The sequence below is a fragment of the Notothenia rossii genome (genome assembly GCF_949606895.1).
Source record: "Notothenia rossii genome assembly, chromosome: 4".
NCBI lineage: Eukaryota > Metazoa > Chordata > Actinopteri > Perciformes > Nototheniidae > Notothenia > Notothenia rossii.
This window is the reverse complement of record NC_136902.1, coordinates 78,815,726-78,831,988: the sequence shown is the minus strand read 5'-3', so window position 1 is coordinate 78,831,988 and position 16,263 is coordinate 78,815,726. Positions and strand designations below refer to the sequence as shown.

General features: G+C 38.8%; 1 protein-coding gene across 11 annotated transcripts in view; it reads right to left on the bottom strand.

Moving 5' to 3' along the window:
• grik4 (glutamate receptor, ionotropic, kainate 4) overlaps positions 1–16,263 on the bottom strand; it is a 283,245-nt gene that overhangs the window by 209,841 nt on the left and 57,141 nt on the right. The gene's annotated exons all lie outside the window — the stretch shown is intronic.

Sequence of the window (16,263 nt, the reverse complement as noted above, 5' to 3'; positions counted from 1 at the left end):
TTCTGAAATTGATAGTCAAAGATTTCACAAAGATCTATCAAAGATGCTTTGTATATGATTTCAGGGTACATGCAGGAATCCTGAAGTCAAATGTAATACCTTTTAAGACCTTTTTTAAGACCCTTTTCATACATTTTAAGACCTCATCGCCACTTCGAGTTTTAGCCGGTTACATTGGCGACACTTTACCTCACATTAACTAAAGTATTGAATTCCTCCTTATCTTCCAACCATTTGGACGCAAACTTGCATTTCCCCATAACGATGTTGTTTAACAACCGGCGTAAACGTGCGATGTCCTGTTCAGATGACGTCAAATCCAACGGGATGCCATAAATAAACTACACAGAATCACACTACACACCTACGCAATGATTACATTCAGGCGGACTGTAGAATACAACCTCTTTGGACCATTTATATACTTATTGAAAACAAGCTACAAAATGAAATACCTTGGAAAATGCCGTTTAATACTTTTTAATAGCCTTAATTTTCGCTAAATTGATATATCAACTTTTAATACTTTTTAAGACCCCGCGGACACCATGGATGTGAATGTTTCTGGGTTTAATATGTATCATCCCGTGAGAATATAAAAAAACCATTGATTGGTTCGAAAATTGAAAACAATTTCATTTTAAACGAGGCTACAGCTGACTCTTCTTTGCTACTCTTCTTATGAACAGGGTTATACATCAGTTGTTGGGTTCAGTTTTTATGAACTGGATTTTTTATTGGCAAATAAATGAGACTGATGGTATAACATCAACTAAACAACTCTCTTAAAAGAGAAGGATAAAAAAAGGAAGAGGGAGTAATAGGCAAGGCAAGTTTATTTATATAGCACCTTTCAACACAAGGCAATTCAAAGTGCTTTACTAAAATGAAAGACATTGAGAAAATGGCATTTAAAAACAGTCATTAAAAAGCAAAGATAATAAAATAAACATTAAAAAGAAAATATACATGAATTAAAGTTACAGAGCAGTTTAAGATATGAATAGTTCAATTAAAATCAGCGGCAAAAAGAAAAGTCTTCAGCCTGGATTTAAAAGTAGTAAGAGTTGCAGCGGACCTGCAGGTTTCTGGGAGTTTGTTCCAAATATTTGGAGCATAATAACTGAACGCTGCTTCTCCATGTTTAGTTCTGAAAGCTGACCAGTCCCTGAAGACCTGAGAGTTCTGGATGGTTCATAATTTAGCAGTAGGTCAGAAATGTATTTTGGGCCTAGACCATTCAATGCTTTATAAACCAGCAGCAGTATTTTAAAATCAATTATTTGACACACAGGAAGCCAGTGTAAAGACTTCAGAACTGGAGTGATGTGATCCACTTTCTTAGTGTTAGTGAGGACTCGAGCAGCGGCGTTCTGAATCAGCTGCAGCTTTCTAATCGATTTTTTTAGTGAGACCTGTAAAGACACCATTACAGTAGTCCAGTCTACTGAAGATAAAAGCATGGACAAGTTTTTCCAAATCCTGCTGTGACATTAGTCTTTTAATCCTAGATATATTCTTAAAGTGATAGTAGGCTGATTTAGTAATTGTTTTAATGTGACTGTTGAAACTCAGGTCAGATTCCATGACTACACCTAGATTTCCGTCTTTATCTGTTGTTTTGAACATTGCACACTGAAGCTCAGCGGTAACTTTTATACGTTCTGCCTTAGCTCCAAAAACCATTACCTCAGTTTTATCTTTGTTTAATTGGAGGAAGTTCTGACACATCCAGTCATTGATTTGTTCAATGCACTTACTCAGTGTTTAAATTGGAGCATAGTCTCCTGGTGAAATGGCTATGGAAATGTGTGTGTCATCCGCATAGCTATGGTAACTTATTTTGTTGTTTTTCATTATCTGAGCCAGTGGTAGCATGTAGATGTTAAAGAGAAGATACCCCAAGATGGAGCCTTGAGGTACCACACATGTCATATTTGTCAACTCAGATGTGTATTTACCTATAGAAACAACGTTTTTTCTGTCCTTTAAGTAGGATTCAAACCAGTTTAGAACTGTTGATGAAAGTCCCACCCAGTTTTCCAGTCGGTCTAGTAATATGTTGTGGTCAACAGTGTCAAACGCAGCACTGAGATCTAATAATACTAACACGGAAGTTCTAGCACTGTCTGTGTTTAAGTGAATGTCATTGAAGACCTCATAGAAAGCAAGAGTGGGCAACTGAAGGCTAAAAAGTGAAAATGTTGAGTACGTTAATAATTTGATTACATTCTCAGTTTTAGGTGTGCAGTGTATTCAAATAGATTTTAAACTTGAGTCTCTGCATATGGTAACGACCAAAGACTAAATGGTTAATAGACTGCACTTATTATCAGGTCTCTTCTGCCCCTCAAAGTGCTTTTACATACTATGAGTCATTCACCTATTCACACCTCACTCATGCAGAACAGCATCAGGACTAAAACCACCAGACTCAGGGACAGTTTCATCCCACAGGCCATAAGACTGTTAAACACCTGAACTTTACACTCTGTATATAGACTCTTATTGCACTATTTCAAAATTTTTCTTTTTGTATTTACTTTACTACCACTATTTGTTCAGTTTTTCAGTGTTGCACTGTTGGAGGAGCCTGGGACCTAAGATTATCATCGTCATAACTACACTGTAGCTATGTACATACAGTATGTATGACTAATAAAAACCTTGAACCTTGAACAGTACAACTTGCTCTAGGGAAGCTAACATTCATACACCGTGGGCCATACCATTGGGAGCAACTCAGGGTTAAGTATCTTGCTCAAGGATACATCGCACGTTGACCGCACAGGCTGGTATCAAACCCACAACCTTCTGTTTGAAAGACAAAAGCACTGCTTCGCTGTTAGGGCGCCATCACATGCACCTACTGTAACTAGCCCTACATAGTTAGGGTTAGTTGGGTGCATTTGAATGAATCCAAACAAACCTCTTTTCATTTTCTTGGGGATGTTGGATACATTATAAAGGGGGAAACTTTTGAAGCGCTTACACATGTTCAGTTTCAGGAGAAAGGATTGCTGAAGCATGATCTCCTCTCCAACTCATCTGCCCTCTGTCTTCTTCCTTCTACCCCCTTTTTTTTATTATTCTCTCTGCCCTACGGCTTCAGGCGGCTGTAGACAAGCCCAAGGTACAGATTCTATTTGCTGTCAAACACTGCCCAAAGGACTAACATTCCTATTGCACTGCCTGCCCCTTTTAAGCAGTGACATTGCATGGCAAGCCTGAGGTGCAGTCTCAACACATCAAATAAGTTATGCTTTTGTTTCTAAATGTCATCATGTTGAGCTATTCAGCACATCAAGTAGAATCTGATAGGAATTTAAAGAATGGAATAAAGAGAATCAAAGACTGAGTATTGTATACATGAAGGGAGGCCAGAAATACTGCTTAGTTTGGGGGCAATTCATATTTAAATATATTGTAGTGAATATAGTTTGCAAAATCCCATTGGCTTTTTCAATTACTATATCCCACGTACTGAACATATTTGCAAATGGCTTCACTACAACATGGGCATAAATGTATGTATGTAAAGATAAATAAGCAATCATGTTTTGGTTGAAATATCTCTGTGGAAGTACTGTAGAAGAAAAACAGTCTTGATTAGCTGCAAGGCACATTTTAAAATATACAAAACCACAGCACTGCACAAGCTACATTATGAAAAGACCTTGTGAAATAATTCTCATGTATTTTGGAATATCTGCACCGAGAAGTGATTACCCTTAAGCTTCACATTTTCCGCAAACTCACACTCTCAACAGGGATTTGGTTTGTAGTAATTTTTGTAATGAAAGGGCAGACAAAGCTTTATGCTCAGATTATATTCATGAACGTCAGCAAGTTGTACCAAGAACGTGTTGGCCAACTATTTGGTAATATCAGAGAACCCAATTTAAAACTCCAAGTACTTTTAAAAGCCACAACAAATCCATTCCTTCTGTATCCCCAAATCCAAATGTGGCTCGGACATGTCTATGCGGTTGAGTAAATAATGTATGCATGACGCAACCATTCTAGCAAATAACAATAAACAACAGGGGCAAATGTTTACACGGTTTAACTGACACATTTCATAATCTTTATGCAAGCAACATCTAAAACAAACTAACTAATTTACAAACTTACAAACTAACTAATTCAATATTCTGACATGTTACAGTGGGAAGAGCACAGATCTAAATAATGAAATCAATGAAGGAGGAACTCCATTTAGCTTCTTCTGTTCCAAGGTTGTTATCTATGTTATCAACGCCTGCTCTATTATTACTTTGACAAGTCAAAATTGATTTCTCACAATGCTTCTGCTGTTGCAAACATATCGTTTTTTGGTTATATCTTTGGTTATAATTCCTTGTTTTTTTCTTCGCAGAGCAGCTTAAAATGTTTCTAGCTTATTTTGGATTTGGCAAGAACCATTTTTAGAGGATCTTGAACAAGAATCCTATGATTATCTATTAGTTTGTGTCCAGCCTGGGTTTAGCTACATGATCAGGACCATGATCCATATTAGAATATGTAACATTTGCAGAGACATGCACATTATTAGAGAATTGCTTTAAGCACAGCCGGAATGCATTAGCTGTAAATAAAGTGCTGAAGCTGACATGACATAATGTCTTCCAAGAAACGTATTCCATCTCCGGCTGCTTTGCATCTACCAAGTAAACTGATGAGGACGAGAAATGCCATATACAGTTTATTAGAAATACAGCACAGTATGCCTCCACTGGAAACATTTCCTAATTATCAGTAGATATCCTGAAGTGCGAACTTATTCTCATGTGTGCTGGTTTTCTTAGCTGTCAGTGACTAAGTTAATGAGCTTGTGTATAACGTGTGCCTGCACAGTATGTACTTTTGGGCTTGTAAACATGTACAGTATGTGCATGCAAATTAAAAGTGCACTCATAAATGTAGCTTTTGCTTCATGAATAAAATCGATTTCTTGGATTGGATGGATTTTTCATTTGACTTGCCTCTTTAAATGCTCCCGTAAAAGAGAGTGAGAAAAAAAAAGAACCCCACCTAAAGCAAGATAAAAGTCCTTCCTGGGGCAGATTTATGTTGATTTACTTCTAAACATTTGTGTTCTATGATGAGCGCCACAACAGTACATGACATATGCAGATTGATATTTCACAATGAAATTAATGGAATATGAAAAGGGCAGGAGAGTGGTATGGATTTTTCTGTTTTTGCCTTGGCATGGCCATCAATCCCTATAGGTAATCTGGGGAAGGGACAAACAGACGAATGAGCAAGACAGCTGCTAAGAGCTGCTGCAGCTGAAGTGACGGGCTAGGACGGTGTTTGATTTATTTGCCCTTTATAGCGCAGTATACCAACCCACCACTCCCAGGCAATTTCAGTAGGAAACATATATGCCATTACTGCAAATAAAAGTGAAGATTTTAGGACTTGCACAACCAGTAGAAGCTTTGAGGTTCCTCTAATGGGATTCACATATATTGCATTTGACAGGGAAACATTACCACCAGTTCCAAACCCAGAGTTATGATGTTCAAGGTCATTTAAGCCTTGAAGCTATCTTCTTCCTCACCATGTGTCTACCATATCAGTCCCTGAACTGTTCAATGTTGCATTTACATTACATTTCGATTTAATACAAACGTTTGGTCAGCTCATAAAAGAACATATAGTTTTCTTGGTTTTGACTACTCCACACTTAAATGTACAGTTCTTTTTCAGATAAGGTCACATAAGACACTTCTGTACAGGAACATATCAGAGTAAACACACACAAGATATTTCAACATTACGGAACAATCTATTCTGACATTTTTCATGAATTCATTTTCTCATATAGCCTACTTAAATCCGCCTGCGCATTACAATAATTATTAGTTTACGCTAGTTGACAGGGGTGCCTGGGTTTTGGACATATAGATGGTTATACATGTTTATTTTAATTAAGGTCACGTGGAAGGATGAAAAGCTTGAGAAGCAGCTTCATGGTTGATCTGGTTGTGAGACTGTGGAGAACGTAAAGTCTGGAAGACACAGTTGTGTTAAAAATGCTTAGCTGAGCTGAAACTGAGAATGCCAAAACAGAAAACATGTTTGCTTATCTAGTTTTATAAGTTTCAGAGTAATAGTCTCAGCTCATTTGGGATTAGCCATTTCTACAAGAGGTGATTGTTCTGAATCTGACAAATCGTGGATTTAATTTATATCAAAATTCTTTAGGGATTAATGCATTTCTTGTTTTCTAATGTGAGGGTCTGTCAGTTGGCTTGTGTAAAGACCTGCAATTTATCTGCTGCTGCTCTTAATGCTGAAATGTTTGCCTGCAGTTATGAAGCAATATAGCGTCCTATCAGTTTGTGCTGTGACCCCAATTGGAGAGCCATATTCAATGCAACACACAGGAGAGATGAGAGGCAGCAGTGTGCTGTCCGGGCAGGCTGCAGGGGACCGATAAAGCTCATAGAATTCACGAGCCATCATCACACCGTCCGTGATATTAACACCCTTCGCTGCTCCCCCATCAACCCGCAGGTGGCAGAAGGGCTATTAGGTCAGAAGATGTGTAGGTGACACGTCAAACACGCATGCCTTAGGAATTATTCTTTATCGCTGTCTCTACAAAACCACACAGAATTTCAATAAATATGACTTCATACAGGTAAACAAATGTTATATAAAACAAAGCTCTAAACCTTTTATTGTTTATCACTCTAGCTGCAGGATTGTTTTTGTTAACATTTCCACTGACAAATGTAAGTATTTATGTTGCCAACCAACACTGAAAAGCTCTTTGGCTAAAAATAGCAGGAAACTGAAAAGGGTTTAGAGAGTAATTGAAAAATGGTGACAGACAGTGGCTAAAACTAAAAATAGAAACATGTTCAGATAGTCTAGAGAGGAAATTGGGTTATCCGAGAAGTTTCTGGTTTCAACTATAACACACTAAAATACATTTTCATTTCAGAAGGATACACTTGAACTGATTCACTTTATGGCTCATGTCCTCCCGTTACTTAACCACTTAGTGGCAGAAATGATGATTGACAAGTGTGACCTTATTACAGAGTCAGTCACCTTACAGTAATGTGATGGTGTAAACATTTTTAATGGGCTAACAGCTGAATAAACAAGGTATTTCCAATAAATAGATTAAAACTTTTTCAGAATTGTTTTCAGAAACAATTCAGACGTGATTATAAGAGGATAACATGTGTATGACAACATGTATTATGAAGCACAAAGAAGCCTTGCAGAGCCTCAAACAGGACTTCTTTGTTGACATGTTTGACATGTGTAGTCACTGTAGGCTGTGAGGGATTGTGAAAGCTCAACATTTGTGTGACAAGCAATACATCTGATGGCCTTGCAGATGCAATAAAAAGGACAGTAACAGATCAGAGCGTAGCAGCTGATCATGATGGACTTTGAATGTAAAGAAAAGGTGATAGAAAGATAAAATGCATGGGTGGGAAAGTAATGTGTGAATGAGGAGGAGATGAAAACAGTAAGATTGACGGTGACGCGAGACTGATTGACTGGAAGAGGCAGAGGAAGAAGCGGACGGACTGAAAGAGAGAACGGAGGCGTAGCAGCAGGAGGGGGAGCGCGTATTAGGAGCTGGAGAATTCGAGTAAGTGGCGGACTGCCACGTTGGGCATTGCAGGACAGAACAGACTCATTTAGGTGTCTGCAGTCGACGCTGCTGAATGGCAATAGTGCTTCCTCTGCTGCTGGTTTCAGGGACGTGCCTGGAGTGTAGAGCAGCCGTCTTCCTGTGGCCTGGGGCCCTAAATCAGTTCTGCACTAGACACACCAACGAGCAGCTGCACACACACACTCTCTCTCTCCCAATGTTTCTCCCTTGCACTCTCTCTCTCATGGCCAACAGAGATGGCCCATTTGCTCACTGTGATCCCATGTCGAGACTTGAGAAGACAATATTGACCTTGAACTTGGCAACTTTCAAGAGTGTGAGAAAAAAAAACTAGTTAAACAGATAATGGAACAGCATGGGGAAGATCCATCCAATGGGGAGCACTAGAAAGACATCCAGCTATACAAATATATAGAAAGAGAAAGAGAGAGAGATCCAACAAACTGATGAGGTTGGCCGGAGGTGTGCTGTCCTGCCAGAAGGGGAGGACATCAAAGAGACTTATTGGATTTAGATAGCATGCAAGCAACATTGAGCAGTACAGAGGCAGGCCTCTATGCTGCTGTGTGTCCTTGCCTCTCTCCCCTGGGTGGCCAGAATTATGAAAGCTACATGACTTTGAATTCTGTTGGGTTTTAACCTTACCTGAGGGTGCCAGGTGTTCGTGCCTCTTACAGTTGTTCATGTTCATTTATAATGCATGATCTTGAGTACATTACTCCTCCCTGAGGGTATACAGGCATATGCATAATTTACCAGAAATTCCATGAAAGCAGACGTCACGCAGCTCTACCTCCGGAGGAATGTGGCTCGTAAAAAAGATCCTGTTGTTGACAATCGGAGAATGCGTACTTTAATATTTCAACAGGATTCTAATTCTCTCCTTATATCCATAACATAGACAGGGACATAGACAGCCGAGTTATGACCACCACACAAAACCAATTTCGTTTTCACGAACCAGAAAACGACCTATATTCTGTTCAGCCATATAAATGTCCCTTTTTCAGAAATGGAATGACAATCTTTCTCAAATCAATATGTCATAAACGCTTAAGGTTAAGCTTGACAGAGTTTGTACTCTCCTTTTACATCCCAAATGTCTCTGACCTTGTGTATATACTGTATTTCTGGAATTCCTTTTAACACATCCCCCCTGCAGAGTTCAACACAAACCATTGCCATCTTACTTACATCACAGACGATATTTTGCAGAGAGTTGTCATGGTTTCAATGTATTCTAAATAAAGGCAGACAAATTAATCAAAAGCTTGCTTTGTCTAATATTTAGAAAACCATTGAGTACCTAATTATTTCTGTTTCACTTTTTTTGCCATGCAATCAAGAGAATGTCGATCTCGTTCTTAAATAAGGTACATTTGGTGGTGAGAAAATAATATTAAGAGATTTTGGATTTATGATCAAATATACAGAGATAATAAAATGTTTCAATTGTGAATGGAGTTGCTATGGTGTATATTTGATTATGTTCCTTCTCTTTTCCTCTCAGACAGTGATTTATTAGCATCTTTGCATGCCATAAGCTTAAATACACACTCCTGTTATCATAATGAGCAGCGCCCACTTAGCGCTTCATAAAGTATCCATGCCCTCTTCTGATCCCAGTGTGTCTCGTAAAGACTCCAGGTCCTCGCAGGTTTGTTTTGCAGCCTTCACAACATGTTAGTCCACTGAAGCCAGACACAGCTTGATGATAGACAAAGACTACAACACACAGTTATCGCTCTTTGATGAGATGCTTGAACGTGAAGACGAGCTGACATTGAGGAAGGCCCTTGAGAAGCGTACATCAGCGTGTGCCAGTGCTGGAGTGAACTCTAAGTCTAATTTATGAATACATGTCAAAAGGGCCCTTGCATTTGCTTGGCCGTAAGGTTGTAAATCAGATCAACACAACTCATGAATTCACATACATGGCAAGTGGCAGGTCAAGGACAAGGCCATTGCCCTAATGCTCCAAGAGGAGAAGCAGTAATGATTTCATACTAATAAACATTTTAACTTCATATCTTGAGTGTCATTTATGGAGATTAATGTGACATTTGCGATCAATTGAAACAGTTAAATATGAATTCAGAGGTCCCAAATTGAATTCTGACTGGATAATTAGTTCAGGGAGAAGTTGAATGGTGCCAGAAAAAGGTATAGCCTATTTGAACAGTCTAAAAATACTGGTTTTACACGGACACTACGTTGTAAAGAAACTAAAACTAAAAACAGGCTGCATTTAAACTGTTAAATCAAATATTTTCTCAATTTCCCCTCCTAATATTGCAGACAAATCAATGATCACTGAGAAGGAAGACAATATCATACAGGCTTTAGGGCGTAATAATCTATCTATCATTTCATTTCATAACATTTTCATGAACCTTATCTTTTTGGTAAAATTGTCTTTGTACCACCAAAAACCATCATCTTAATTATGATTTGAACCTGCAGGCCTATAACCAATGGCATTGATGAAGTGTTTTAATGCAATTTCTTTTTTAAGTGCAATTATGCATCTGTTGTTTTGTTCCACTGATGATACTATAGCCATGCCTATAATCCATCATAATCATGAGCTCAAATGAGACCGAGATTCTTTTTGATACTTCAGGCTGTTTTTATCTCCGTATTACTTTTTGACCTTTTGGTGTTATTGAAAGTAATGAATAAAGGGGGAGTTTCTGGAAGATATTTTGTACAAAGTTATTGATCTGGGATGTTTCAAGGGGGGTAATTAATTGTATAATTTATATATGCCCTCTGTGAGTTACTTCAGATAAAAGGTACACATAACAGGTCAACAAATGCCATATTTATAATGATCAAAACGTTATCACATAAATTCCAAACATATTCTTTTGTTAAGAGGAGTCGTTCTGAATGGTTTTCATTTGTTGATGTAAAATTGGGTAAACCAATGCGTAGGCTCTACAGCGAACAGGAAACCCTCATTCAAACAAGTAATCTCTGTCTCAGACCTTTCTCAGTAAGGTATCAGACTAATGCTTCAAGACGTATTTGGTTAAAATGCTTTGCCAGCAGGGTAAAGACATTTTCTACTATTTCCTTATTATTTACAGTTATTTCTGGAGTAGTGAATCCATCTGGATGGCGTCTGATAACTCTTGTAACTATATCCATTTACTGAAGCCGTAGCAGGTTTGTTTCAAAGTCCAACTTACTAATTCAATTTTATTTGTCTGTTAAGCATCTGTAATAGACAAAATAAGGTCTCCATCTACACCAGGGATTGGCAAATGGCGGCCCGGGGGCCCTCAGGTTAATTTATAAACAACCTAATTAATTTTTTTTAATTTTTTTAATTTTGTTTAGTACTTGTAGTACTGTAGTACGTCCACTAGACTCCTAGTTACGTCGCGAGCTGCGTACATGATTTCAAATACCGGCGCTGAGGAACAGCAGAGTGCGGACTGACAGGTGTCTGTGTTGACATTCCCCTTATTGTGGAATAAGGGGAATGCAGAGACAGGCTGTCTTGGGTTCAAGTTAGACAACTAATGTATGGGTTAGTGTTCATGACTTCATGTTTATGTCATCTTAATGGTTAATCTTAATGCACACACATTTTCCGTGCTTTCCAATAGTTTAAAATAGTTTTATTCCACTGTTAAATAACCTGTTCAATACAAACATGCCACTTGTAAAAATGAAATAACATTTCTATGAACTGATATTTGTTTAGTGAGCTTATTAGAGGATGTTCCCTGAAAGATTGTAAAATGTTAATGAAAATGTCAGACTTAGTATAGAGGGCTCGACATTAAGGGCTGCCCGATGGCCCGGGGCCATCTAGTATTTAGCTCGGGCAATGAAGCCTCACCTGCTGGTTGCCCGATTGGGCAATCTATTATGCCAGCATCTCGCGGATCCAGTAATGAGTGACCCGACAGTAAAACTAAACATATCTATAACTAGTTTAGGTAGTTTGAGAGGTAATTAAAATAGCTACGTGTGATATTCTAACCTGAAGTGTGTGTTTTGTCCGCTCACCGCTGCATGTGATCATGCAGTGCTGCGTGTCGACTCGTCAGCAGCAGCTGATCTCTCTCTCCCTTCAGATTAGACTTCACTCGCGTTTATGTCCATATCGATCAGATCCAGCTAGTTCTAGCTAATGATAGGACTACCTGCTTATTAAAAGACACCTAAACAATAAGTGTCGCTATGCAACTGGGTGAGGCCACAAAGTATAGCGCAGCATTATGCATTTGTTTACATGCCCACCGGAGCCCCCGTTTTAAACTAAAACTGGGCATTAGAGCCTTCATACTTTCTTACATCAACTGCTTACCGTATCATCATCTCATGTTACTGCCCGCCCCTTAATGATTCCCAACCTCCCTCAGCCTCATCACTAATTTGATCATCGCAATTGCATATTGTCTGGCAGTAATTGATTTACTGTACCTCCTGCAAAATGAAGTCTGAATTCTCAAGAGAAGGTCGTGATCTGCCTTTTAAAGTCGGTGTGATACACGTTTGTGCATACAGTATGACACAAACAAACTAAAATAAATGAGTAAACCACAGTATATTTTATGAGCCACTTTCGCTAATGTATAACTAGAATATTTTTATGGATGCACGCAAAATACAAATGAGGGCCAGAAAATTGTTATTGGCCAACTGGGGGCCAGGAAATTAGTTTTGGAATTACGAATAAAACACCTCAAGACATCTCTTAAAGACGCATCCCTTATTACATTGCAAATGTAGTAGCTGTGTTTAATACCTACACTCAAACAGTGACAAAGGCTGACAGACAGAAATCAATAATGTGGTGCAGGCATGAATGATGAATTTGATCTACAAGTGATAACGAAGGTGCACTGAATTTTAAACTGGTGGAAGAATATAACAGCATTTTTTTAAATGATAAAGTTAGAATAACATAGAGAAAGTAGGGGTGATCATGGATCATTTTAAGCAGATGTGTAACTAGTTGTCATGTTGTCAGTTATCTTATAGGGTAGACATACAGGTTTGGGAGGCGTGCCATTCTGTGCTTTCAAGATATAACAACAATAAACAGTTTAACAAAATACAAACCAACAATGTTATTTGTACAAATACATGTTGCTATTAGATATTGTCCTCAGAGCAGCTCGTGCGATATTTAGATGATGTATTTCCCCCCTAGCATTTCACTAAAATCAAGTATTCTAGGGAGAAAAACCAGCCCATAAACGATATAAAAGTCAGTGCTAAAGGCAATTTCAGATGTAATGCTGGTTGCTGGTAAACACAGCTATTTCTGCGTAATCTGACATGAGAGGAATAAGCCTTTCATTTGCTTTTCAAGTTAGAAAGGGGTTGTCTCAACTGATTACTTTCTCTCTGAAATAGCAGTCATTTTATAGATGCAGGGCGGGACTGATGTGAGGCCTCAGTAAGACACAGGGACACCCAGTGATTTCATCATTATGGCTTCCTGATCCACACTGAAATGCCAGCAGCATGCTTTTAGGCATGGCAATGTTGGTCTGTCAGTCTGACTTTGATCCAGTGGAGTCAGTCTTCAATCTAAACAAACAACTCAGCTGCTCCGTCAACCACCATCCTTGTAATTGCTGACATAAATAAACCATGGTGAGGGTTATCAGCTGGGACACCATTAAATGTACATTTTACCCAGGATTAGGGACTTTCTTCAGTTTGTGAATAATATGTGCCCTTGAGTTTTATCTTTGTTTAAGTAAACAAGTGTATTTTTACCAGTGGTGCCTTTCCTGCTTCCTCAATGCCAGTAGTGGCAGGCTGTGACGTCTACAGTGAACCCTCAATACAGCAGGAAAACTGAAACTCAAAAACACCTGCTATTACACTAACATGGCATGGGACACATGCTCAGCACAGAGCCGGAGGGCATCACTTGCCACGTCTTCAAACAAGCATGGTTTCCCTGTGCGCTTTGTAAACAGCATGAAATCAAATCCACAAAACATCAATCATGTCCATCCTTTGCTGAATAAAAAAGCAGTGTAAGCCTCTTCACAGTCCTACTTTAGTGATTACAAGGGATGCCACCCAGAGAAAGACAGCCATAACACTTCCAGCCTGATCTCCCTGCAACAACCCCCTCCCTCGTCTCCTCTGCTCTTCGTTCCTTTCCTCTGTTTCAGCCGTTGCGACTAGTCAGTGAGTGGAATATAATCAGCCTTCATCCAAACAGAGAGGTGGCCCCAAGCAACAGCGGGTGAGTGGGGAATCTGTGAACGAGGAGCATGGTCCGATTTCTAATTATGAAAGTGAGGCCCCAGCTAACAGAGTCACAAAGCTAACATTGTTGTAATGGACAACCTTTCTGTGTGTGTGTGTGTGTGTGTGTGTGTGTGTGTGTGTGTGTGTGTGTGTGTGTGTGTGTGTGTGTGTGTGTGTGTGTGTGTGTGTGTGTGTGTGTGTGTGTGTGTGTGTGTGTGTGTGTGTGTGTGTGTGTGTGTGTGTGTGTGTGTGTGTGTGTGTGTGTGTGTGTGTGTGTGTGTGTGTGTGTGTGTGTGTATTGGAGAAAGAGAGAGACTGCAAAATGGGGTGATGCCAAGGCCAGTCCTTAAATTTGAAGTGCTGATGAAGGAAGAAACCAAACCAAGGGACTGGAACGGTTATTATCTCTCCCATTTAACAGACAATGAAAAGCAGATAATGCCCAACATGCAAAAGCAAATAAATGTCTACATCACATTCATAACTTTGAAATGTTTGCAACACCTGAGTACTTCTGTGTATCATAATGGCCAATGCCACATTTATACCCCTTTACTATTTCAATACACTCAGTTAGTGTTAAGCATGCTATATGTACAACTTTCACATGGGAGTTTATGTGAAAGATTCTAAAATCAATCAAAACAAAACGTCTAAGGCAGCATCCGTTAGAGAGCATGAATGAAAACACACTCACAGACACACACAAACAGAGAAAGAGAACAACCTGCAGCCCAAAACACAAAAAGAACATCAACATTTAAATAAATATGATAAAAATAAAATCTTCCCTGAGCAAATCCACCACAGTAATTGCATTGGAGGAGATAATGGCGCTCTGCCTTTTCCATCCTGTTTGAAATTGTAAAACAGTCTGTAGAATCTCAGAAATGTTTCAACCTCGGATGTGGAGGCGTTCTGTTGACTGCACCACAAATGAAATTCATTGGAATCTCCACCTCTCCAAGTCTTTCGCAACCACTCCATCACGTTATATGTGGTAAATGATCCCGCTCTCCAGAACAAATAATTAATTTCCCTGAAATGTCCTATGTTTCATTTTCCTGCATTTGCATAAGCACAAGTAGATGGATGCCGTTATTGAAATAAGTCCATCACGGCTGTCCGCATTCAAAATATATGGAGAGATTGAAAGGTAACTTATCTTTCTTGTGCGCAGAAATAACTTCATAATCCGTATGCATCCCAATCTACCCAACCAACAAGGGCAGCATCATGTGTTTGTCTTGAAGATAATTTTGCATTAGATCGAAATCTATGTTAAAGAGATGCTAAACCCCTCTTAAATAGGATAAGCTGTTGCTCTAAACAACCATTGACAGTCTTAAATCTCCGAAGAGAACATTATGGAACATGTTTAACATTATTTAAATAGAATCAAATTATGTGGGAAACACTGCATTTTATACTGTATCTGTATGTAATGGTTTTTGGATTTGTAAGTACATGTGAAAAAACAGTGGCTGATCATTGAGACAAAATGTACCCTTTCTGTCATTGTGCTTGATTGGCATAACGTTAACCTTTAATGATTGTGCACTTCCTTTGAAGGTTATTATCCATTAGTGACGCTTAAAATATAGAGTAGGGTGACAAGAAGGGCTTTCATAATCACGTGTAGGACGTCAATTATAGACCCTCCTCTTCCTTATTTACATTCAATTAGGCATTTTAATGTTCAGTGGCAGGTCAGACATTTCATTCAAAGCAGTCATCACAACCTTCTGTCTCACACACACACACTTGGCTCTCCAACACTTTGCTCACTTTCAGCGTGTCATTCAGACTCTCTCTGTTCTTAAAGTGCCCATTAATATCGATATTATTGGCTGCTGTCCAATCTGCTGCCACTTGAAGGGAATTGAACCATGCTGCACTGGCTGCATGTTGAGATGAAAAGTTATGGCATCATAAACTATATTTTGGCTATGATACAAGTTTGATTTTTGACAACAATCTTATAGTAAGCCATATCCCTGACTGACTGTGTGGTTGACATCAAGACATGTTTGCAATTAAATTACATTCACCTATTTTTGGTATTTTCTTATTTAGTCACAATATTAATGCATCCGATTTGTTTTGGTACGGGTCTCATTTTTCTTGTGTAAATGCTTAACATTCAAATAGAGAACAATTTGTTATCCTGCCATAGATGCAATTGTAGTTTCACTGTGTCCATCCATCTTCAAACAAACATCAAACACTCAGCACAGTTTTATAATAAGATGACCAGAATAATAACAATCAAGCTCTGTACCCGATATTCAACAAATGGAGATTAATGACAAAGCAGGCTTACGAGTAAATTAAGGAAACATAAATTATATTGTCCGTGTTTTATGGAGGTAATGTTG